Below are 26533 nucleotides of genomic sequence, written 5' to 3' on the forward strand. Positions count from 1 at the left end.
CATGTCTGTGTATCCCTCCAAGAAACTTCAAGCTTCTCTAGGGCTAGAGCTGCATCTCATTCATCTCTAGAGTCATTTTGGCTGGGTTTGTTCCTGGCTCTGCCACTTATGAGGTTGAAAACTGAGGCAAGTTACTTGACGTCTCTGTGCCTCAGTTTCCTCATCTGTTAAATGGGTATGATAATAGCGCTTACCTGTAGGGTTGTTAGGAGTTTTAAGTAACTTCATACATTGAAAGTGCTTAGAGCCATGCCTGGCATAGTAAATGCTCAGCAAACGTGGCAATAGTGATTTTATTTTATATCCCAGCACTTAGCCCAGTAGCTAGCACGTGATGGGCATTCGATTAATGTTTGTCAAGTGGATGAATGAATTAATTAGGACTGGAATCTCAGTTTCCTGAGCCTTGATCCCACAATGTTTCTATTAATCATTATTTGCAACAGGACACAGGCTTTTCCAAAGCTAAGTTGACTGGCTTGGTTTCTTCAAGGTGCAGCGAGAAAGCATCAGATTTATCACAGCATGGAAATGCAGAGGTGTGTGAGCCAGTCCCAGAGTGCTTAAGGACCTGTAGGCTGTGGATGCTGACTGAAAGCTGTACGTGGCCTAGCTCTGCCTTAATAGACCACGCCAGCTGATCAGGGTGACACACACTTAATGCAACTGCCTCATTATCTGGTCACCAGGGAAATGCCAGCTGTCATTGCCCACTGAGCTGGGCCATCAATCAGTTTGTTCTGAATTCATTAAGTAAATTAAAAGGTATTGCTTAAATACTTAGTAGAGGAGTAACAGCTCTCATCTCAAGGAGCTAGTGAAAGCACTGGATTTGGCCACAGCTATTAGCTGTGTTGAGCTGTGAAAAATGAGAAGATTTGGAACTTATAGCTCAACATCAGAAGCAAAAGGAGGCTCCAAAATTTGATAAAGATGCCCATACGCGCTAGTCCCCTCTCCCGTCATATTTGAGCAGTTATTGCTGATGATACCTTTTAAAATTCTAAACAGCAGAGTGGACTCTCCCTCTTGCAGCCGGGAGCTGGCCCATCCCTCTTGAAATTAGACCCCACTGTAGTCATATATTTCCTTTCCCCTGTGGTGAGGTGGACATGAACGTTATTGTTAAATCCTTGCCTGGAGAAATGAAGGACCAAATCTGAACATGACAGCTGTAGGCTTGAGCAGTTTCACATTGAAATTGGTCTTGAGGCTTATGGATTCTGTCTCCACTGAGTTCCCTGTCTGTTGCAAAGCCCCGTGGGCAGGCTTTCCTCCCTCCACATGGAGCTACATGCCATTAATTCCTCTAGCATCTGTTTCACGTCTACTCCCTCCCAGGCACTGGGCTAGGCACCAGCAGTATGGAAATCATGAAGGTGTTCCTGCCTCGAGGAAACCTATGATCATGCTCCTCATGGTCCCGTGCCCACACCACTTTCCTGGCTTCTAGACTTGGCAAATTCTACCTCACCTTTGACATTTCTTCCAAACCACACCTTTCCTTCCAGCAGAATAACTCATGCTCTGCTTCATGCTCCTGTAGCCCTTTGGCCCTCACCTGCTAGGACGTGGGTGAATTTGCATTATCATTTGTTTACAAGTCCATCCTGAAGACAGGGACTGAGCCTTATTCTTTTCTGAACCCCTCAGTGCCTGACACTGAGTTGATGCATAATAAAGTGGGCTTGAATGAGAGACTAAGTTCATAAAAGGGCATAACTATTTTTATGTAAGGTCTGTAGGAGGGTGGAGGTGGGGATGGAGCCAGAGAATAAATGTGCTTTTTAAATACCTCTGTTACCACCAGAGGGAGAGGTGTGTTTATAAATATCCCTTTATGTAAGCCTTTTGGTTCTGTGGTCTCAAGGCCAAAGAGAAGCTCAGGGCCTTTCCAAGTGACTTCTCAAAATTTTAAGATGTTTTTACTTCAGTTAAAAGTGGATATGATTGGCAGGGTGCAGTGGCTTACACCTGTAATCCCAGCAATTTGGGAGGTTGAGGCAGGCGGATCACTTGAGGCCAGGAGTTCGAGACCACCCCGGCCAACATGGCGAAACCCCATCTCTACCAAAAATATGAAAATTAGCCAGGTGTAGTGGTGGGTGCCTGTAATCCCAGTTACTGACTCCGAAGGCTGAGGCAGGAGAATTGCTTGAACCCGGGAGCTGGAGGTTGCAGTGAGCTGAGATTGTTCCAGTGCACTCCAGCATGGGTGACAGAGTGAGATTCAGTTAAAAAAAAAAAATGTGGATTTGAGCTTGAATCGTGTCACCTTACAGCAGATCACTCTCTATTTTCTATTTTTCCCTGGAACACTTTGTCATTTCTTGTTCTTTCTTACTGGAGGTTTAGGAGTGGTAGTGGCAGTTTATTCACCGATTTAAATCTACAGGCAGTAAAATGCCATCCTCCCTGAACACCTTTAATACAATAGTGGGGTTTAATGCAATATTTGTTCTTGGCGCCCACTGTCTGGGGCAGCTGAAAGGAGTCTCCTTCCCTTCCCACCTCTGGCTTTGCTGTTTCTCAGCAATCACTCCAAGAACACATCCACCCATTCAGCACTTCTTTCCTCTATGATTCCTCTGTGAAGCAGACACGTGCCCTTCTTGCCTTGGCTTCTCTCTACTCCCATTCCTGAATTTCCAGTTCCTGTGGGATACCTCTGATTGATGTCCTGTTATCCCCTCTAGCTCAGTTCTTCTAAAAGTTAATTTTTTCTCCCGTTTATACTCCCATTCCCAACACTATTGCATTAGCGGTTCTGTTGGTCACTGATATCAGGAGGTGAGGCTTGACATAGGCATGGACACCCAGGTGGAAGATGCAGTGCTTTGAGTGGGAATGCTGTGGCAGTCTGTTCAGCACTCTGGAGAGCTCCTAGGTGGGGCCAGGTCCCTCCCCTGACTCTTCTCCCAAGAATGGGCCTAGGAACTCAGTACACACCCCATCATCACCGCAGTTCTATGACAGTTAAAGGAATCTCATCCATTTCTCCTAGGCTCAGTTCCATGGGGCCTAAGGATTTAATGAGGCTGGGTTCTAGTCCTTGTTCTACCACTTACTGGATGCAGTACCAGAGGGTTAAATAAACCAGTTATTTAATTGCTCTGAGTTTAGGTTTTTCACTTAGGTAAAGTGAAAATAATATATCTACCTATTTCGTAGTGTTGTTGTGAGAGTGAATTGAGATAGCACATGTAATATACACAGCACATAAATATTAGCTACCATTTTCATTATTACAGAAATTATTGGTACAATATTAATTTTTGTTAATATGTGATTGTATGACTTGAGTCTCTTGTGGCAGTGGCACATCTCTGGGAATTTCAGGCTGGGTTTTGGGATCAGGAGGAGCAAATGAATTTGGAGGGGGCAGAGCCCAGTCACCTTTAGTTAGTCTTCTAGGAGACCTCTTCTCTCTCCCTTGGGTACGTTATTTTGGCAGCAGTGGACACATCAGGCTCAGCACAAGTCATTGTCGATTGCTGGAAAAGAAGAGCAGCCCCTTGCAGATTTGCAGAATGGGGGATATCCTGCGTATGGCAAATGGGGAAATAGGCTTGAAGAGGTCTGTGAATGCCCGAGGCAGCTCCGCAAGTTAGTGGCCACACACAGGACCAGCAGCTTGGGCTCCTGGCTTCTCGCTGCTCAGTCTTTGCCCATGCGGTTTGCTTCCTCCTGAGGGAACACCCTCCCTCCCAGTCTTTTGGTAACTTCCCTTTTTTTCGTCAAGAGTCAGTTCAAATGGCTTCAACCTTTCCGAGCCTTGGTTGCTCCTTCTGTGAAATGAGGATATGATGGCTGTTTACAAGGTGGTGTGGAGCTCTGACTGGAAATTTGACAGCATAGGTAAAAAGCTTGGCTTAGATGGTGACTGCAGGCCTTATTTATCTGACTGGTCCACTGGTTCATTCATCCTCCTGTGTTCCCCTGTGATGGTTAATACTGAGTGTCAACTTGATTGCACTGAAGGATGCAAAGTATTGATTCTGGGTGTGTCTGTGAGCGTGTTGCCAAAGGAGATTAACATTTGAGTCAGTGGGCTGGGAAGGGCAGACCCACTCGTAATCTGAGTGGGCACCATCTAATCAGCTGCCAGGGCATCTAGAATATAAAGCAGGCAGAAAGATGTGAAAATCCTGGAATGGCTTAGCCTCCCAGCCCACATCTTTCTCCCATGCTGGATGCTTCCTGCCTTTGAACATCGGATTCCAAGTTCTTCAGCTTTGGGATTCGGTCTGGCTTCCTTGCTCCTCAGCTTGCAGATAGACTATTGTGGGACCTTGTGATCATGTGAGTTAATACTTAATAAACTCCCCTTTATCTATCTATCTATCTATCCTATTAGTCCTGTCTTTCTAGAGAACCCAGACTGATACATCCCCCCTTCAGCTTTGCCTGTCACCACTAACCCTCTGCTCCTGTGTGTGGAATGTCTGAGCATTCCCCGAGCATACTGCCTGGCTCAAAGGCATGACTTGCTTATGTGTTGAATAAATGAATTTATGGACTGGCAACACCGTGGTGCCGTTAGACCAATGCTCTGGTGGGACTTTTTATTGGGGAAAGTACTGAATTGGACTGGGTTCCTGGATAGCTGGGGAAAAGCCGCCCTAAGAGAAGTCAGGTGCGACTTTGGATAAAGTTGTCTGATATCCTGGGTGGGATGTAAGTGTTGCTGAAACGGAAACCTGATTCGCGTTGTTTCCATTTCAGTTAATAAACCATTTAAAGTTTTGATGTGGAAGAGTCTAGGTAATTTGAGGCCTAGTGGTGAATTGATGTAATTTACCAACTGTGAGAAAGTAGAGAACTGGGAGATTACTGTTGATAATTTGCAGGGTATAATGGAGTTCATTTATAATTTATAATTGATATTGGAGCTCTTTTCCATGGGCTGAATTATGATGGAATGGAGTAAGAGTCATTTAAAGAGATTATTTTGTTGTTTGTATCACCCTCATGAATTGGAAAGTGGAAAGAGAACATAGTGCTAAATTGGTATCTAATCTTTTCAGAGATATTTGCTAAATAAACTGGAATTTTAATTAAAACTGCAAGCCAAGAGGTAAATCGCTTTAGAAGTTTGTGAAGTTTTTCTTTTTCTGTTGCCTAATAATATAATTACTACTAATAAAGATTCTTTATGGGTGGGAAATTAGATAGCAGAATAAATAACTGGAGGAGATTGTTATGGTACGCTGAAATTATGAAAGGGGCAAGGTTATCTTCCCCTCCTACTAATGGGTTTTTTTCCTCCCCATTGTTAAATTGTTTGGTAACAATTTTGATCTCATTAAAAGTATTGCAATCACAAGCGGAAGCAAGGCGGACGATGGGCCTCACCACCGCTCTTCCAGCTTCCATTCATATGAGTCAATTATAATGAATGGATTTAATAAAAAATACAACATGCTTTGGTGATTAACTCAGTGGAGGATGAATGGCACGCTTACCCGGGGTATCATATTTGCAATAATGAAGAAGAAGTGAACAGGAAAAGGAAACTTCATAGATCACAAGAATTGCTACTTTCCAGCAAAAGGTTGTTAATTACTTATCCTCTTGCTATATTTATTGGCTCTATTAGAGGATGAGTAATTATTGTGTTCCTGGGAAATCCACTGGAGCCAGACGGCGCCTTTATTACATGGGAAGGCTCTTCAGAGCGCTAGTTATCTCCGTGGGAGCCTCTCCCTTCAGATTCCCAAACGACTAGGAACCTGGCGGAGGTGAGACAGGAAGGTAGCCCACGGGCAGTAGGGAAGGGCACTGTGAAGTGTGTGAACTGTCAGAGCAGTCCTTGCACGCGGAGCCATGACTGCCTTTACTCTCCCACGCCTTCCCCCAGCCCTGCTCCCTGCGCATACTTTTTTCTGGGCCCAGTCCCCACCCATGCTCCCTCCCCTTTCTCCCAGCCTAGGTCAGCTTCCTTATGGTCCTGGCTGCTCTCAGTCTCTCTCTACTCCTCATCCACTCTCCATTCTGCCCTGGTCTGACACAGCCCTGCTTGGGCACTTCCTCCACCTGCAGAGTCAAGCTCCAGCTCCGCAGCTTGCCCTGTGAGCCTACCGTGATCTGTGTGGGCTGTGTGGGCTGCGTGGACCTCTCCAACTTTGGCTGTTCCCCTGCCCCCCAGGCTCCAGGCACGTGGGACGTCTCTGCTATCCTATAGTCCTCTGCCTGATTTCCCTTTGTCTCTTCCTTTGCGAAGGCCTACTTCACGCCCCGCTCCAGTGGCCCCTCCTTGGTTAAGCTTTTCTCATCTAGACCAGAAACCACTGCTCCTCCCTCTGGGCTCTCACACAGCACTTTGACACGCAGAGTGCATTTGCAGATCTGTCGACACATCTGCCTCTACCCCGACCCAGCTCCTGGATTCCTGGTGGACCAGAGCCATGCTTGATGGACTGTGTTTCCTGAGGTGGGTTTGTGGAGGGCCAGCTTCTGCTTTCTCTGCCAGCAGGCATGTCTGGGGACTCTTCCTCTCTGCCTTTCTCACCAAGGGACTTAATTAGGTGAATAATCCAGGAGGCTTGCTCTCAATATTCTCTAATTGGACTAATTTGACTCCTACTGTCTGCCAGGCCATTCACAAACAGACTTTCACCTATGCGGTTGTTTTCACCTTTACAACATTCCCTGTGAGGGAGGCTCTGCTACTCATCTTTCTCAGATGATGAAACCCAGGCCCTTAATAGTTGGCAGGGCTGAGATTTGAATCCAAGTTCCTGAACTCGAGGGAAGGAGCCTTTCTGCACTTGTGGGCTTTCTCCAGAGGTTACTTGCCTACCCATGAAGACTCACATGGCTTTAATACCCTGATTGTACCATGTGCACATTTAAACTTAGGCTAGTCCTGCAAAACACCCCCATCTCCTAGCTCTTTTGGGTAACAGAAAGATGGATGAAGGAAGAGTTTTTAAAAATCTTATCAGTCAATAAGTATGAGGTGAAGAATGATAGGAAAGAATGGAAGAGAAGAAGAAACCAGCAGTTTTTGAACACCTGCTATGCATCAAGCATTGTGTGCCAGGCCCCGTGCTAGGTGGTCCAAACATACTATTAATCCTTGTAATAACCCAATCAAGTCGACATTATTGTTCCCATCGAGGAAACAGGCTTGGAGTTGCTCCCACAGGTGGGCTTCCCCACCAGCCCCATCCAAAGACACTGCAGTCGGGAAGCTGTCTGGTCCCTCGCTGGCATGGGGAAACCTTTTCTCACCAGCTCCATTTTCCATAGGCAAGAGTGAGCCTGGAATCTTCCTGAGCCCCTCAGTTGGGGTGGAATTTCTCCTCTGCCTGGGGAGCAATGCTGTTCACTGAGATGTGAGCAGCAAGGCAGAGAAGTGAGCGGGCCTCCCTCTTTCAGGCCTGAAAGGGACATGCCTTCTTTTGATGTGCTTACATTTGGCAGATAGAACTGTGTTCCATCTGGTCACACCCTTCAGGATTTCATCAATTTCCACCAGTATTTTCTTAGTCTGCTTTTTTTCTCGATTGAGGAAGAGTGATAGTTTTTTTTTGTCCACTCTTGAAGGGCAGTTGCTTAGTTCTTTCTTTGTCTTAATTGGCCTCTTCTGGACTTTTCTGTGCTATGTTTTTTCTTTTATGATTTTTATTGTTATGGGTTCTTTCTAATTTGGTCTCGAGGTCTCTCTGTTGAGCGTGGCCACAGGCCAAGATAGCCAGTCTCCAGGAGAGCCCTGACCAAGGGGAAAGTTAGGTTTGGGTGTGTGTCAGATGAGACACAATGAGGAGGTGAAACAGAAGAAATTTATTACTCAGAGGATCCAGAGAGTTTAGGGGCATTGACTGGGGACTCTCTGGAAGTCTGGAGGGGATAGAGAGCTCAACCAGTGAGTGGGAAGTGAGAGCAAGTGAGTGAGCAAGAGAGAGACACAGAGAGAGAGAAAGAGAGAGAGAAGAGAGACAGACAGACTCTGGTGTTGGTGATTAGGTTTTGTTGTGGTCAGCAGCTGTGGGTGTGTTGGGTTTTGGGTCCGTGGGATGAGCAACAAGCAGGCAGTATCACAAACAACCACATGGGAGGAAAAGTTTTAACTAGGCCAAAGGCGATGTGGTATGACTGGGTTTCAAATAACTTATGCTAGACCACAAAATGGATGTCAAGGCAGAAACTGCAGGGTATGTTAAAGAAATTTATGATATCTTCTTTGAAGTGTTTGTCACAAATCTCTGCTGTATGTGCTCATTTCATCCATCCATCCATCCATCCCCCTTAGTCGAATTGAAGGAGTGCAGTCTTTGGAGATAAACCAACATGGCTTCAAATTCTGGGTTTGTCACTTATTAGCAATGGGATTATATTTCTTTATCTGCAAAATGGAGGCATTTATGTAAGATACCTGGCACATTGTTAAGTACTCAATAGTAATTACTATATTCATTATATTATAAGGATATATTAATCTTAAATTCCTGCATTCTCAGAACATGTTCTTTCTCTGGGACCTTGCTCTGAAACTGAAATGGTGCATTCATTATCTATTGCTGTGTAACAAGTTTCCCCAAAACTAAGCAGCTTAAAAAAAAAACATCCATGATCTTACACCATTTTTGAGGGTTAGGAATCTGAGTGTGACTTAGCTGGGTGGTTCTGGCTTAGGCTTTTTCATGAGGCTACAGTCAAGCTGTTGGGCAGAGCCGCAGACCCTGAGTATTTGACTGTGGCTGACGGATCCACTTCCAAGCTCACTCACATGGCTGATGGCAGGTGACTTCGGTTGCTTACCACGTGGGTGTCTCCCTAGGCATTCCCAAAGAAAGGGGGAGTGAGGAGACTAAGGCAGACACTGTAGTCTTTTTATAAAAATATCCTAAATATCAGAAGTGACGGCTTATCACTTCCGCTGTATGCCATTGGTCATCTAGACCAAGCCTGTGACAATGTGGGAGAGGACACACAAGGGATTGAATTCCAGGAGGCAGGGATCACTGGGGACCATCTTGGAGGCTGCAGACCACAGGTAGGGGAGAGGATAGAAAGAAGAATAAAATGTCTCTCCCCTGAAGCATCCTTTCAGGTGAGGGAGGCCGTCATGTAAACATTAATGCCCCGTAAGACAGTGGCTATATTACTGGCACCAACAGAATGCCAGGGGAACATTGGAGAGAACTCTATTAACCTGCCTGAAGGCATCATGGAAGGTTTCCCAAGTGCACGCACACCGCAGTGTCCTTACTCAAGAGCTGTCCTAATGACACACGATATTTGGTTGGCGTCTTTTTAAATTGAAGTTACTTGTTGAGGTGATTTCCTTGGACATTAAAAATAATAACTTGTCTCATATTACAGCAATGTACTGTTTACAAAATGCTTTCCCATGTGTTATCGCAGTCCACATAACAGCCCTGGGAGGTGGACAGGTTTTATTACTATTGTTTTTCTCAGTTGTAGCTGAGCTGTGGAAGCAAAGTCACTGTTGGAGTCTCTGAGTGGGGTGTGGTGGGTTGGGGCTTGAGCTGGGGTCTCGCTGGTCCACGCTTGGTACCTTAGCCATGACAGCACCTTCCCTGTGTTTCCTTTGAGTACTTTGGACCCCTCATCTTAGAGCAGCCATTTGGACCATTTCCCCCCTACAGATGCATTGCACACAGACTTGCTTATATCAAAGCTTATTTGCCACCTTTATCCTCAGTCAGTTGAAATGCTTTCTGTTCATAGAGAAGCTTTATGAAGAAAATCATTCACAAAGTACAGAAATGTGAACTGTGCTTTCATCAGCATTCACTGTAAAATTTCATTTTGCGAAGTCCCCCGGGGGACTTGAAATTTCTCTTTGGGCCATTAGAAGAGGGACCCGAACATCAATTCCTTAAACACAGATTTGCTCAAAGAACATTTAACAGCTTCGGTTCTCGTTTGAGCGTGACTATTTTGCAAGTTTGTTTTTAGTTCTTCTGGTCAAGAGGGAAAAGATTTCGGGTCCATCCAGGTGTATACTCTGGGGGAGAAACTTTCTTTGTGACAAAGATGGTAGCATGTAGGGTGAGGGTTACAGTTATTCACGCGTGACTAGTAAATAAGACTATAGCAGTCTCCAAAAAGACATCTGTAGTGCTTAAGTGCATGGGCCTCGAAACTGCGCAGACCTGGATTTGATCCTGCCTCTGCCCTTAATATAATACCTCTGTGACCTTGGGAAAGTTATTTACTCTCCTAGCACTTGGTGCCCTCATTTGCAAATAGGGTTAATAGTAGCACCTATATCATAATCTTTATTATAGGGTTAATAGCACTTTTATCATGTTTGTGGATTAAATAAGGTAATACATGTAAAGTGTTTAACACATAGACAAAGGAACAAGCATTACCTAAATGCTAATGTTAGTGGTGATGATGATGACATGTATTTGAGTGGCTGCTCTTTGTGAGTTCATTTATTCATGAAACATTACTGCAGGCATTGCTAACACTGGTATCTGAGAACAACTAGGGGCTGTAGGGAGTCTTTGAATCTCCTAAGCTCATGTGGAAGATTTTGTGCATGTGCGTGCATTTTTTTTTTTTCTGGCAAGAATCTCAAAGGAATTTATGACCTCAGAAAGGTTAAAAACAAAGCCTACAGGGTGCTGAAGACTTGGTGTTAGGGATACACTGATGATCATGGGCTTTCCTTGTGCTTAAGGAGTTTGCAAAGTGGCCAGGTGGACAGATGTACAGACAAGATGTTGCAGAATGGCCTGTGATGGGTGTAGCGACAGAGGCCACAGACAAAGAGAGCTGAGAGATCATCATCATGGAGGGGGAGTGGATGGGCAAGCCCAGTCAGGAGATCCCAGGCGGAAGGACATGAAGAAACCCAGGCCACCAAATAATAAAGTGCTGTATCCTTAAAGGATCGAAAGTAGTCACAGTGACAGTGCAAGTGCCCAAGAGTTAAGTGGCCCAACTTGAGGTGGGCAGGTTGGCAGAGGGGAGTCTGTGAAGTGTCTTTCAGATGAGGCTTGGAGCTTAGCCTTGATCCTGTGGTCGGTCCACGGGGAGGCATTGAAGAGTTGTAGCAAAGGAGCGATATGGTCAGAGCTGTGTTTAAAAATAAAAATCTGGGCTGGGTTCAGTGCCTCACATCTATAATCCCAGCACTTTGGAAAGCCAAGATGGTAAAACTGCTTGAGGCCAGGAGTTTGAGACCAGCCTGGGCAACATAGCGCAACTCTGACTCTACAAAAAGTAAAAGATATAGTCAGGTGCTGTGCCATGTACTTATAGTTCCAGCTACTAGGGAGGCTGATGCAGGAGGATCACTTGAGGCTAGGAGTTTGAAGCTGCAGTGAGCTATTATCACACCACTGCACCCAGGCTGGCTGACAGAGTGAGACCCCATCTCTGAAAAAATAAAAATAAAAATAATGAAAATAAAAGTCTCTCATCCTGCTGTGTGTCAGGTAGACTAAAGAGGAGACCCTGGAGGAAGGGAGATGGGGGAGGAGGCTGGTGAGAGATGAGGCCCTGAAGTAAGGCAGAGGCAGTGGGGATTCAGGAAGGAGAGGAAATTAAAAATAAGCTAGGAGATCAGCCAGAGGGCTTGCTGACCAGTGGATGTTGAGGAGGGAGAAGGTGACATGGGTGATTCTCAGGATTATGGCTTCTAATTTTCCTGTGGGCCTGGGACCTGCCAGATACCTGGTTACACCCCACTGGAGACCTGAGACATGCATATCAAATTGTCCCTAGCCCTAGAAGTGCATAGTGTTAATGAGGGAGATAAGGATTACACATGAAATAACTAAAGAACAGCACAGGCACATCCTAAGCATAGTAAGGGAATCAGGAAGGTGATGGTGTGAACTGGAGTGGTTCCAAAGCTCTCTGTGGCGTTATATCAAATGAGCAGTTTTTAATGTTCATCTTGTCTGATCTCTCAGCTTCCCACCACTCCTTTAGTCTTGAAACACTTTTCCCTTGCTTTTACAACATGTACTCTCTCTCTCTGTGGTCTCTCTTTCCCAGCTGGCTCGCTGGGTTCATTCTCTTCTGGGGAGAGGGGGCGGGGGCATGCTCCAGCACAGGGTGCAGCCCTACCTGAGCTGCCCCCTGCTGAAGTCTCATCTCCACCACTTCCCTCTTGTCCTCTCTGCTGCAGCCACCCTGACCCTCCATCAGGCTTTGCCTTGAGCCAATGACAGTCCTACCTCTGTGCTTTTACACATTTATTTTCTGTCTGAACACCCTTCTTCCCTCATCTCCTAGTCAACTCCCATTCTTCCTTCCGATCTCAGCTCAAATTGCCCATCCTCAGGAAAAGGTTGACCATTTTATTTATTACCCAAACTGGGATACATTTGAAAGTGCAATGGTGTTATGAATAATAACACCAGGACAACAGGCATACGCTGGAACCTTCTGGACAAATGGACAGGTGGTCACCTGACACGGGGTGGCCTTCTCAGGCTCCCCAGATGTGACTGGGTCTTCCTGTGCCCTCGTTGCTCTCTGGGATTCCTTCCACAGCCCCTACCATGGTTTATAGTGATACCTTTGAGCACCATCTGGCTTATCATTTTCTCCCCCGTGGACCGTATACTCCAAAGGCAGACATTTCCCATTGTGTTGTTGGCTCCTGAGACCCTTTGGTGCATAGGAGGTACTTAATCAACACCTAATGAGTACCTGAATCAATGATGGAACTCAGATTGTGTTGTTGTTCTGTGGCATGTACTAAGCCCTTCCATTTCCATATCTTGGTTGGTTCTCCTCGCTGTCTTGCCACGTTTCCTCATCTCTATCTCCTGAGGATAGAGGCTTAATTACAATCTCACAGTGAGTGCCAGAGACAAGTCTAGGACTCTCAGGTCTGCTGATCCCAAATCCAGTGCTTTTTCCAAAAGTGTCTGAAGAAGAGAAAAGGAAAGATGACTACCAGATTTAGAACCTGGGAAACTGGGAGGATGGTCAGGACTGGAAAAAGATGGAGAATGGGGATCTGAGAACCATTTGTCAGCTTTCAATGCTCCATGACAATCTGAACAGCATTCTACGCTGCAGACAGCTCAGAGTAGAGCCACAAATGGCCCCTCAGCTGCAGGGGGCGTATTAGTCTGTTCTTGCTATAAAGAACTACCTGAGACTGGGTAATTGATAAGGGAAAGAGGTTTAATTGGCTCATGGTTCGCAGGCTGTACAGGAAGAATGGCTCTGGAGGCCTCAGGAAACTTACAATCATGGAAGAAGGCAAACAGGAAGGAGGTGTCTTACATGGCTGGAGCAGGAGGAAGAGAGAGAAGAGGGGGAGGTGCTACACACTTTTAAACAACCAGATCTCGTGAGAATTCACTGTCACGAGAGCAGCAAGAGGGAAGTCTGTCCCCATGATCCAATCACCTCCCACCAGGCCTCTTCTCCAACACTGGGGATTGCAAGTCGACATGAAACTTGGGCGGGGACACAAATCCAAACTCTATCAGGGGGCTTAAGTAGATGGTGTTTTGTTTTTATTGTGGTAAAACATACATGATATAAAATTTACCATTTTAACCATTTTTAGGTGTACAGTTCAGTGGCTTTAAGTACAATCACACTGCTGTCCGACCATCACCGTCATGCATCTCCAGAACTTTCTCATCTTCCCAAACTGACACTCTGTACCCATTAAACACTGACTCCCTATTTCTGTTCCCTTCAGCCCCTGGCAACCACCATCCTACTTTCTGCCTCTATGAATTTGACTACTCTAGGTTCCTCAGATAAGTAGAATCATACGATATTTGTCTTTTTGTGTCTGGCTCATTCACTTAGCATCACATCTTCAAGGTACATCCATGTTGTAGCAGAATTTCCTTCCTTTATAAGGCTGGATAATTTTCTATTGTATTTATATACCATACTGTGTTTATTTCTTCATCCACTAATGGGCACACCTGGGCTTTTTCTACATTTTGGCTATTGTGAATAATGCTCCTATGAATGTTGGTATATAAATATCTGTTTGAGTTTCTGCTTTCATTTCTTTTCTTTTTTTTGAGATGGAGTCTCACTCTGTCGCCCAGGCTGGAGTGCAGTGGTGTGATCTTGGCTCACTGCAACCTCTGCTTCCTGGGTTCAAGCGATTCTCCTGCCTCAGCCTCCCAAGTAACTGGGATTACAGGCGCACCACGACGCCCGGCTAATATTTGTATTTGTAGTAGAGACAGAGTTTCGCCATGTTGGCCAGGCTGATCTTGAACTCCTGACCTCAGGTGATCTGCCCACCTCGGCCTCCCAAAGTGCTGGGATTACAGGGGTGAGGAACCACTCCCAGCCTGCTTTCATTTCTTTTTGGGGATACACCCAGAACTGGAATTGCTAGATCGATCAGCCAGTAATTTTTTTTTTTAAACTACACAGCTTTCTATATTCTTAATGTGCAAGGGTTCCAATTTCTCTATATACTTGTCAACACTTAGGTCCTGTGATTTTTTTTTTCTTTTTTTTTAGATAGGGTCTCTATCATCTAGGCTGGAGAGCAGTGGTGCAATCATAGTTCACTATAGCCTCAAACACCTGGGTTCAAGCAATCCTCCTACTTCAGCTTCCCGAGTAGTTGGGACTACAGGCATGCCACCATGCCCAGCTAATTTTTCAGGTATTTTGCTGTTGTTGTTTGTTAGATGGGGGCCCTGCTACGTTGCTGAGGCTGGTCTTGAACTCCTCCCGCGTCAGCCTCCCAAAGTGCTGTGATTACAGGTGTGTGCCACCTCGCCCAGCCTGTTTTTGATAATAGTTATCCTAATGGGTATGAAGCAGTTTCTTATGATTTTGATTTGCAATTTTTTAAATGATTAATGATGTTAAATATTTTTTCATATGCTCATTGGCCATTAGTATATCTTAGGAGAAATGTCTATTCAGGACTTTTGTCCATTTTGTAAGTGTTTTTTCATTGTTGAGTTGTAGGAGTTTAAAAATATATTCTGCTCATCATCACTGGCCATCAGAGAAATGCAAATCAAAACCACAATGAGATACCATCTCACACCAGTTAGAATGGCGATCATTAAAAAGTCAGGAAACAACCGGTGCTGGAGAGGATGTGGAGAAATAGGAACACTTTTACACTGTTGGTGGGACTGTAAACTAGTTCAACCATTGTGGAAGTCGGTGTGGTGATTCCTCAGGGATCTAGAACTAGAAATACCATTTGACCCAGCCATCCCATTACTGGGTATATACCCAAAGGATTATAAATCATGCTGCTATAAAGACACATGCACACGTATGTTTATTGTGGCACTATTCACAATAGCAAAGACTTGGAACCAACCCAAATGTCCAACAATGATAGACTGGATTAAGAAAATGTGGCACATATACACCATGGAATACTATGCAGCCACAAAAAAGGATGAGTTCATGTCCTTTGTAGGGACATGGATGAAGCTGGAAACCATCATTCTCAGCAAACTATTGCAAGGACAAAAAACCAAACACTGCACGTTCTCACTCGTAGGTGGGAATTGAACAATGAGAACACATGGACACAGGAAGGGGAACATCACACGTCGGGGACTGTTGTGGGGTGAGGGGAGGGGGAAGGGATAGCATTAGGAGATATACCTAATGCTAAATGATGAGTTAATGGGTGCAGCACACCAACATGGCACATGTATACATATGTAACAAACCTGCACGTTGTGCACATGTACCCTAAAACTTAAAGTATAATAATAAAATAAGAAAAGAAAAAAATATATTCTGACTATTGATCTATTATCAAATATATGATTTTCACATATTTTCTGCCATTCTGTGGGTTACCTTTTCACTCTGTTCATAGTGTCTTTTGATGAAAAAAGTTTTTGATTTTTATCTTTGATTTACCTATTTTGTTTTTTGTTGGCTGTGCTTACGTTGTCATATCCAAGAAATCATTGCCAAATGCAGTGTTATGAAGCTTTTCTCCTATGTTTTCTATATTTCTAGTGTTATGAAGCTTTTCTCCTATATTTTCTTCTAGGGGATTTAATAGTTTTGGCTCATATGATTAGGCCTTTGATCTATTTTGGGTTAATTTTTGTATATGGTATAAGGTAAAGGTCCAACTTCATTCTTTTTGCACGTGGATATTCAGTTTTCCCAGCACCACTTGTTGAAAAGACTGCCCTTTCTCTATTGAATAGTCTTGTCATCCTTGTTGAGAATCATTTGATCACACCTGAGAGGCTTTATTTCTGAGCTATCCTATCCCACTGTCCTCTATATCTGTCTTTATGCCAGTACCACACTGATTTTTTTCATTTGTTTTTATTTTCATTTTTAAAGCATTTTTGGTTCACAGCAAAATTGAGCATATGGTGCAGAGATTTTCCCCCACCTGCATTGATGGCCTCCCCCACCATCAAAATCCTGAATCAGAGTGGTGTGTTTTTTACAACTGATGAAACTACATTGACATGTCATCATCACCCAAAGTCCATAGTTTACATTACTCTTCACTCTTGGTGCTATTCTATGGGTTTTGAAAAACGTATAATGACATGTATCTACCATTATAGTATCACACAGAGTATTTTCACTGCTCTAAAATCCTCTGTACTTCACCTGTTCATCTCTTCCTCCCCTCTGGCCCCTGGCAAATACTGATCTTTTTACTGTCTCTGTAGTTTTGCCTTTTCCAGAATGTAGTTTAGTTGGAATCATACAGCATGTAGCTTTTTCAGATTGACTTATTCCATTTAGTAATATGCATTTAAGATTCCTCCATGTCTTTTGTGGCTTGACAGCTCATTTCTTTTTAGCACTGAATAATATTTCAATGTTTGGATATACTGTAGTTTATTTATCTACTCACCTACAGAAGGACTCACCTACTGAAGGACATCTCAGCTGCTTCCAAGTTTTGGCAGTTATGAATACAGCTGCTATAAACATTCATGTGCAGATTTTTGTGTGGATATAAGTTTTTCAACCCATTTGGATAAATACCAAGGAGAACTAATTGCTGGATTATATAATAAGAGTATGTTTAGTTTTGTAAGAAACTGCCAAACTGCCTTCTACAGTGGCTTTACCATTTTGCATTTCCACCAGAAAGGAATGAGGGTTCCTGTTGCTCGACATCCTTGCCAGCATTTGGTGTGTCAGTGTTTTGGACTTTGGCCATTGTAATAGGTGTCTAGTGGTATCTCATTGTTATTGTATACACTATTTGATTACTGTAGCTTTGTTTTTGGCATCAGGAAATGTGAGACCTCCAGCCTGGGCGCAGTGACTCACGCCTTTAATCCCAGCACTTGGGGAGGCCGAGGCAGGTGGATGGCCTGAGACCAGACTGGCCAACGTGGCAAAACCCAGCCTCTACTAAAAATACAAGAATTAGCTGGGTGCGCTGGCATGTGCCAGTAATCCCAGCCACTCGGGGGGCTGAGGCGGAAGAGAAAGAATCACTTGATCCAGGAGGCAGAGGTTGCAGTGAGCTGAGGTTGTACCATTGCACTCCAGCCTGGGTGACGGAGGAAGACTCTTGTTTCAAAAAAAAAAAAAAAAAGGAAGTATGAGAACTCCACTTGGTTCTTTTTTTTTTTTTTTTTCAAGATTGTTTTTGCTATTTGGGGTCCCTTGTAATTCCATATGAATTTTAGGATGGATTTTTTTATTTTGAAAAAAAGTTATTGGGATTTTGATAGAGACTGCATTGCATCTGTAGACCATTTTGGGTAGTATTGACATCCTAACAATATTAACTCTTCCGGTCTATCAGCATAGGATATCTTTCTGTTTATTTGTATTAATATCTTCTTTAATTTCTTTTACAAATATTTTATAGTTTTCAGTGTACAAGTCTTTCACCTTTTTGGTTAGTTCCTAAGTATTTTATTCTTTTTGATGCTATTATAAATGGAATTCTTAAAAACATGTCCTTTTTGGATTGTTCCTTATCATGTATGAAACACAGTTGATTTTTATGTGTTGATTTTGTATCCTGCAACTTTGCTGAGTTTGTTTATTACTTTTAATATTTTTCTGTGGAATCATTAGAGTTTTCTACATATGGGATCATGTCATCAACAAACAGATAATTTTGCTTCTTATTTTCTAATGTGGACACCTTCTATTTCTTTCTCTTGCCTATTCTGGCTAGAATTTATAATACTATGTTGATGTTAAATAAAAGTGGTCATCTTTGTCTTATTCCTGATCATGGAGGAAAAGCTTTAAAGCTTTTAGTATTTTACCATTGAGTATGATGTTAGCTGTGTAAGCGGACAGTTTTTAAAGGAGCTTAAAAAGAGGTAGGATTGTGAAATCCTGGGACTTAATTAAAATTATATCCCCCATATTCCTAGCACCTAGTCTGGCATATAATAATTACTGAGTGAATGGACACATTTTTAAAAATGGTAGTTTCTCAAAACTGAATGAGCTACAGGTGCCTCTAAAAGGAGGGGCAATTTGGTATTCATGAGGGTGGTAAGCATTGAAGAGTGATGAAAAAGGAGATAAGAGTCATTGGGTTGCCCACTGACAAGGTGTTTGTTCCTCATTGTGGGCAACAAAGCAAAGCCACTTTACCCTTTGCTTGGATAGCCTGCTTAATTCTGGTTATTTTCTCCTTCTCTATATTAGCACTTAACAGCTAGAAGAAAATAACATATGTTGTATCTCATTGTATTTATGAGTACTGAATTAATAACTTACAGCCCATTGCATAAAAAGAAAATGAGCAAAATGCTGTAAATTATAGATAGAAGTTGTTAATGTGAGTAGAGTGTACAACATATGCCTCACTGTGCACGGCTTTGAAATAATGTGACTGATTTAAATGACTTGAGGCTGGCTTCATTTTAATGTGGAATGGATGGAAAGCATTGAGTCACCACCATTTCATTAGTAAGGCTATGTTCTTCCATTGGACCTTGGCCCCTCAACTTGAAGTAGATAAAAATTCTGATTACCTATAGTCCTAGAATGGGAAAATCAAAAGGTTTTTATTTAATATGTTGGCATATCTATTCGTGTGCACTTTTAACAAGCAAATTCTGAATATGAACTAACATGGCCTCCCTTTTCTCCTTTAACAAGGTCATCTGAGTTACAGATTTAAAAAATATGTTCATTAAATGCAGAGCTTGTTGATAACTTTGAGAAGCAGCAGGATGTAGTGGAAAGAACAGGCCCTTTTGTCTCGGTGAGAAATTTTCTGGCTGCAAATAATTGAAACTCTATAGCTTGTGCCAAACAAGATTTTAGAAGACCAAAAATGTGTTCTCAGGATACAAGGCTATCTTACAGGCTCACGCAGGTCTGAGGCCACTCAGTCTGAGTTTCTAGGGCCATGTTGTCTCATCTCTGCTTTCCCTCCCACACCTGCTCCTTTCTTGTCTCTCAGCAGACTGGCTGTCTCTGCTCCTGTGCACATAGCCAAGCACAGCTGCCCTGCCCTGGCTTTTTATCCCTGCCAGTTCAAGGGCCAGCAGAGGCTGCCTGGCATCTCTGATTTCCAGATTCCTGGAAGAGAGAATCTGATTATCTCATCTTGAGTCAGATGACCACTTCTGATTTGTTCATTTATTAATTCAGGAAGACTTTACGAGTTTTGGGAACTGTTTCAGGCACTGGGATTCATCTTACCCTCATGGAGCATATGTGTGTGTGTATGTGTGTGTGTGTGTGTGTGTGAGAGAGAGAGAGAGAGAGAGAGAGAGAGATAAAGGAAGAGGGACTCTGAAAGCTTATTCTTTTGGGCTCGGTTGAGGGTTGTAATTTTCAGAGGAAGGGATGTATGGGCTTGGAATTTGGATAGACCTGGACTCTAATCATGGTTCCTCCCCTTACCAGCTCTGTGTGACCCTTGGGCATGTTAAATTACCTCTGTCAGCCCCAAGTTTTGAATCAGCAAAATGGGAGTAATCCTTTATAGGGTAGTTATAAGGATTAAAGTGAAATGGTGCCTGCAAAGCCAGGAGTGTAGTATCTGCCACATGTAATCAGAGCTCTACCACTTGGAACAAGTTATTAAACCGGTTTGAATCTGTTTCCTCATCTGTAAAATGGCAAAGAATATCACTTACCTCATATGCGTATTATAAGGATTAAACCATGGTAAGTACACCAGGGTGCCAGGAATTTGTACATAATGGATACTCAGTGTGGTCGCTGCTCTTCTTATTCTTATTGTGAGTCACATTTTTTCTCTTCTAGTTCCCATTTGGCCGGCGCTTGCCTTGTGACATCTACTGGCATGGAGTTTCATTTCACGACAATGACATATTCTCCGGTCAAGTGAACAAGTTTCCAGGTATCTGCTGTTATTGTTGACATTTAAACATGTTTCTAGGGCCAAGTCTCAGGTACACTCTTCTACTAAAACATGACAGTTATTTTTGAGATCAGATTTGAGGACTCTTAATTGGGAATTGCTGTGTTCACTAGCCATTAAGGGTTTAAGGATTGGAGACAGGCTTTTAAAGGTTCAAAGGCAGGCTTTCTTGGTCTAATGCCACTGGTGGAAGAACATGGTTTCCACTTTTTGGGTTATACATATAATATGGGGTTCTAATGAGAGGAATATATTCTGAAAATGAAAAAATAATAGAACATTTCATTCTTGCGGGAAACAAAAGCACCAAAATTCTAGGCATATGTCATAGAAATGGGGTATCAGCTTCCCTTTTCTTTAAGTATTATATTTGGAGGTACCGTTTTTAAAACCAAATATACTGGTCTCCATATTAAGTACTACAGGCTGCACACAGCCTCTGCCTATTACCTAATGACATTATCTCAGCAAGACTTATCCTGCCAGGAGAAATCTTAGTGCTAGAAAAGCATCATAGCCAGCACTAAGATATCCCTCTCACTCCACTACCAACCTCCCAGTACAACTTTTTTGTTTTGCATTTTAATCTCTACCACTTTTCTGAGATGGAGTCTCGCTTGGTCACTCAGACTGGAGAGCAGCAGCACGATCTTGGCTCACTGCAACCTCTGCCTCCCAGGTTCAAGCAATTCTCCTGCCTCAGCCTTCCGAGTAGCTGGGATTACAGGCCTGTACCACCATACCTGGCTAATTTTGTATTTTTAGTAGAGACAGAGTTTTGCCATGTCACGTTGGCCAGGCTGGTCTCGAACTCCTGACCTCAAGTGACCCACCTGCCTCAGTCTCCCAAAGTGCTGGGATTACAAGCGTGAGCCACTGTACTGGGTCTCTTCATCATTTTTGATGGCTGAATGAAGAGGATATTTAAGATGGTAGGACAGCTTAGGGAGAAGGAGCACTGGATTAAGCTGGGTATGATGCAGTCAAAGGGCCTTCCACTTATTTTTTAAAATGTTAATATATTACACAGACCATATTATAATGCCATAATAAATACTTTCTAAAAAGAACATCACCCTGAATCCCGTATCTCATTTAACAAAACAGCAATATGAATATTTCTATATTTCCTCCCAAACCTTAAGCAAGTTTACTCATCCTTTTTGCATGGTTGCAGTCCTGGTGTAGTTGCCTAAATATACGGTGTTTTCTCTTAGTATTTTATCAATTTTACCTATTTTAAAGGGAGAATCAATTTACTCTTTCCTTGAAATTCTATCCCACGTCTTTAAGAAAACGCATTGCAGAAAACACAATAGCCATACGTTATACACGGGGTGGTAGTTATGCCACATCCACTAGGGGTTTTCACCTAAGCATGCAGTCTTACAAGTTCACTACCATAGGCCACACTTGGCTCAGATTCACTTAGAAGGATACAGGGCAGGAAACATGGCTTGCTGGACAGTCAGTGTCAAGCATTTCTCTTCAGTGGAGTATTTGCAAGAGTTCCAGAGACTAGTCTCTGGCTCCTCAAGTGAAAGCTCGGGTGCAAAAGGACAAGATCCACATTGGTGGATATGAGTCTTTCTTGGCTTAGATGCCCCAAAGAAGCCAGTATCTCTTAGAACTGCTCCATAGTATGCCTTCTAAGGTCCCAGCAAGGGTCATATTAAGTTACAAGAATCATTGCACTCAGAAAAGCCTAGAGCTATGACTTTCTACTAGATATTTATGCAATTTACCAAATCAGGGATCATTTTAACCATATGCTTTGTTGCCTAGTAATTCAGCTAACATTCTACCTTCATTGTTTTCTAGGGGAACTGAGATAGAAAGTTAACCCAAGGTCAAATTTATCCTTAGAGAAGGAGAAAGGGTTTTGTTACAGAACAAGAGTAATTCTTGCAGCCAGAGTTCTTGCCCAACAGTTTAATGGGATAGCTATTATTTTTTGTGTCTTGCTGCTCAGAAAAGGATGCTTTGTGATGCCACTTAAAGGACTTATTAGGATATTGGGAGAATACAGTTTGGAAGAGAAAACGCTTTGAATGAGGACAGAGTTCCTAAGACATGAATCATCAAATGAGGCTTCATTTACATTTTCCCCATTTGCTCATGCCTCATCTAGTGGCTCAGAGTAGGAAAGAAGTAGCTATAGATCTACATTTGGAATACAAATTAGAAATATAGAATGAAGTACCCACAAAGGATTAATTTTATAAACGTGATAGAATGATATTCATTCCAAAGAAGCAAGTTTGCCCCATCCCATATTCCACATGCCGGTGATTGGAACATAGACTTTTCCACATTACTAACAGAAATTAATTAGTTCTAATGACAAAGCAGGCTCTTGAACCTCTAGGCAGAGGAACAGTGCTGCCACACCCTCTACCCTGTGAAAGGTAGTAATCCTCAGCAGAGCGGTAATTCCAGAACAGTCTGTCCTCTGATACCAGTTTGTGTCCAAGCTTATCTTCTGTCTCTCATATATCTCATTATTCTAAAATGCACTTTCTATGCATTGTATATTACTTAGGGTAAGTTCTAGTGGATATCCCAGGCAAGTATAAATGCTTTATGTGCTGGGTCAACTGAGAACGGATATATACAGATGGAAGTGATTAATTTTGTTTGTGTCAGCACATTAGATTTTAGTCACTTTTCTATGGGTAATTTCCTGGTTCAAATTACATTATTATATTTTGGCTGATGAATTAAGACTTTCTATGAAAATAATCTGATTTAGATACGTCTAAAGAAAGTAGATTATTAGATATGTCTACTTTCTTTAGATGTATCTAAATCAGACATGTCAGATTAGACATATCAGATTTAGCTTTAAGAAAGTCCAAAACTGTCCATTCTCAGGTTCTGAGCAGGTCTTTTGCTGAGTTTCAGGGTCTGAGATGTATGGCATCACATGGCAGGTGGTACCTGAGAGCCCACCTGAGGAGGGGGCTTTCTGCTGGAGAGGGAGGGAGCTTCAGTGAGGAACCTGTGGGGACAGCCATCTGTCAAGCATTGGTCTGGGCTCTGGGGCTATAAAGACACAGAGAAAGGCATGTAAAGAGAGAAGACAAGTACAGCCTAGGGGCTATGCTGGAGGAAGCTGGAATGCTGTGGGGGTCCGGAGCAAGGGCAGGCAACCTAACCCAGATTTGCCCAGGGAGCAGCAGGGTGAGAGCTCCTGGAGAACAGGACTGGCATGGAAACTGAGCCTCCAGGATGGATGGGCCTGATCCCCATGCCAAACAAGGGAGCAGAGTTGGTGCAAAGACAGAATGCCTTCAGCATATTGCTCGTTCAGCGAAGGGCAAGTGGCCCACCATGGTTAGAGGGCATCAGGTGAACAGGGCAGGGGAGGGGTGATGAGTAGGAACCCAACTACAGCATTGTTAGAGCCTGAAGGTCATGGGGAGCCACTGAGGAATTTTTAAGCCAGACAGTGACACGGATCAGATTGCATGTTAGCAAGATCAGCCAGAGGGACACATTAGAAATGAGATGGCTCAGAGAAGAAACAGAGATGTAGCTCAGAGTCTGCTGCAGCATCCACCCAAGAGATGAATGAATTAGTGGCAATCAGAATAGAGAGAACAGGATGGATCTGAAAGGATTTATTTGTTGTTTGGTGGTTCTAATGTGTTTTTGCCAAGAATTATTGTTATAAATAATATTTTGATTGAATAGTGCTCCAAGTATAGCTCAGTTTTAGTTTGTTTTGTTTTACATTAACTGGGTTAAGTAGGGCTGCATGGGCAAACCTGAGATTGAACTGTTATGCTGTCAGTTAACTTGAATGGGATGAGACCCACCAGGCCTTGAGACTCCAGCGTAGCAGACAGAAAAGCCCAGGCCTCAGAAGGAGGGGCAGGAGGTAAGCCCTTGGTGTCAGAAACTCCCACCTGAATTAGGAGGTTTTCCCAATCGATAGGGGAACTGCCCTCATAGGGACATCTAGGGATAGACCTTATTGAGAAACCTAGGTGGGCAGTCAACCTCAAAAGGAGCTGTTAGGTAGCAGGACCCCAGACACTGGGCGAAAGTCACAGACAGGAGGATTCCAGCCCTTGCAGGGTGGGCTTGAGGGGAACAGAGGAGAGGTTGGAGAGAGGAGGGGCATTGGAGAGAACAGAGAAAAGGACGCAGCTCTGCATTGCTAAGGCAGCCACTCAGGCTCCAGGAGCAAAAGATAAGGTCACCAATATTTGGATACAAGCAATAGAACACCGGAAAAATGGGTAAAATCCTTCTTATCTGATTGGAATACAAAGTCTAGGTCAGACTTTTAGCAGAAGGGAGCTGGGGGTTAGACCTAGAGCTTCTATCTCAGTTCAGAATTGGTCCTAGAGCCCAGGGAGGGGACACAGGTGATGAGGGGTCAGGTGCTGCAGCTGCTTAGGGAAAGGGGACAGGGCCTGGAGCCAGTAGGGCCTGAAGTCAGCAGAGCTGGCCATGACCTTCCTTCTCACAGATTTACTCTGGGAACGCATGCCCTGGATCAGCTAGAAACCCTGCTACGCTTGTCAGGGTCATAATGGAGAAGATGCCACTCCCACACTTGTCTCTGAGCCACCTCCAGAGGTGGAGATGCCAGAAGCTTCCATGTGGGTTCTAGTGAGGGGCCAGAAACTCTTTCCCCGGTGGCACTGGATAGGAGTACAGCTTAGATATGGAGGAGCAAAGGTTTGGTGCTAAGTGGATTGAGAGAAGTCTATACGCGTCCCTCCTGGAGACAGACATTCAGGCAGGTTTGGAGTGAGCTGCCTCCGGCCTGCAGGCAGGAAGTGCCTGGCTTCCAGGGGTGCTTCTTAAGTTGGCCATTTTCAGTAGAAAACTGCCTGGAGACATGAAGGTAAACTTGGAAACATCTATTAGCTGGTGTGGGGCCTGATGATGCACATTACAGAAGGAGCCATTGCCGATATTAAATGAATATTGACTGAATTTGCTGGACATAGATTTTCACAAAACTTTTCTGGAGCACCCAGACTGCCCTCAAGTACCCACAGCTCTCTGTGTTGTGTGAGCCCTTCTGACCTGCTGAGGGATTTTGGAAGAGAACATTCCCCCGGCACAACGACTTTAAAGTGCAGAAAATACCACAACACTATTTGGTCAGGAGGCATCCTCTACGTGGAGTAAGGTGCTGTATTACAGTTAGTTATGAAGGCTTTAAGTTCAATACGGTAACTAAAATGTTAGTAAACCTCAAGCAAAAGGATTCCAAAAAAGTTGAAGTTTTGCTTTGTTTACTTTATGGTCAGCTCTAGTGTTTATAATGCAACAATTCTAATTTTGAGGGAGAATAAAAGGAAATAGCTGTGATTTTCCAGACTCCCTTCTTGGGAAGCTCAGAACAGTGTCCTCAGTGAGTTTTCTTGACTATTGAACAGTCCGTGTTAGAGCACAGTTTATTAGTGCTTTTTAAGCTCCTTTATTTCTTACTTAATCCTTCCCTACATCCTTCTAAACAACAACTAAGACCTGGGCACTGATGTCTTGAAGCTGGGATCTTTAGATTTATTGCACTTTTTAATATGCTGATGGAAGCAAGAAGTTGGTTCTTAAAACTTTCCTTCCCAGATGTTTACCCTTTTCTTCCTGAACATGGGAATTTAGAGGAAACTCATTCATTCTGACTGCCCATTTGGAATGTGTGATAATTTGGGCATGCCAAGCTGACATGGAACTTTGTATTTTCTATTAAAAATAGCTTTGCCAAGCACATTTCTAGTATCAGTAATGGAACTGTTTGGTCTCTTTCAGGGTAAAGGCCATTTGTAGCCGCCATTTTTGGCAATGATATTTGTCTTAAGAAACAAGCATGATAGCCGGGTGCGGTGGCCACGTCTGTAGTCCCAGCACTTTGGGAGGCCGAGGTGGGTGGATCACCTGAGGTCAGGAGTTCGAGACCAGCCTGGCCAACATGGTGAAACCCCTTCTCTACTAAAAATACAAAAATTTGCTGGGAATGGTGGTGCACACCTGTAATCCCAGCTACTCAGGAGGCTGAGGCAGGAGAATTGCTTGAACCTAGAAGGCGGCAGTTGCAGTAAGCCAAGATCATGCCATTGCACTCCAGTCTAGGCAACAAGAGCGAAACTCTGCCTAAAAAGAAAAAGAAAAAGAAATAAGGATGATGCCAGGCATGGTGGCTTACACCTGTAATTCCAGGGCTTTGGGAGGCCAAGGCAGGTGGATGGCTTGAGCCTAGAAGTTCGAGACTAGCCTGGGCAATAGTGAGACCCTGTC

General features: G+C 43.6%; 1 pseudogene; it reads left to right on the forward strand.

The window, feature by feature from the left end:
* The window catches only part of LOC129525175 (NADH dehydrogenase [ubiquinone] 1 alpha subcomplex subunit 8-like), an 83471-nt pseudogene that overhangs the window by 38058 nt on the left and 18880 nt on the right, over positions 1-26533 (forward strand).

Source organism: Gorilla gorilla, chromosome 8, assembly GCF_029281585.2.
Source record: "Gorilla gorilla gorilla isolate KB3781 chromosome 8, NHGRI_mGorGor1-v2.1_pri, whole genome shotgun sequence".
Lineage (NCBI taxonomy): Eukaryota > Metazoa > Chordata > Mammalia > Primates > Hominidae > Gorilla > Gorilla gorilla.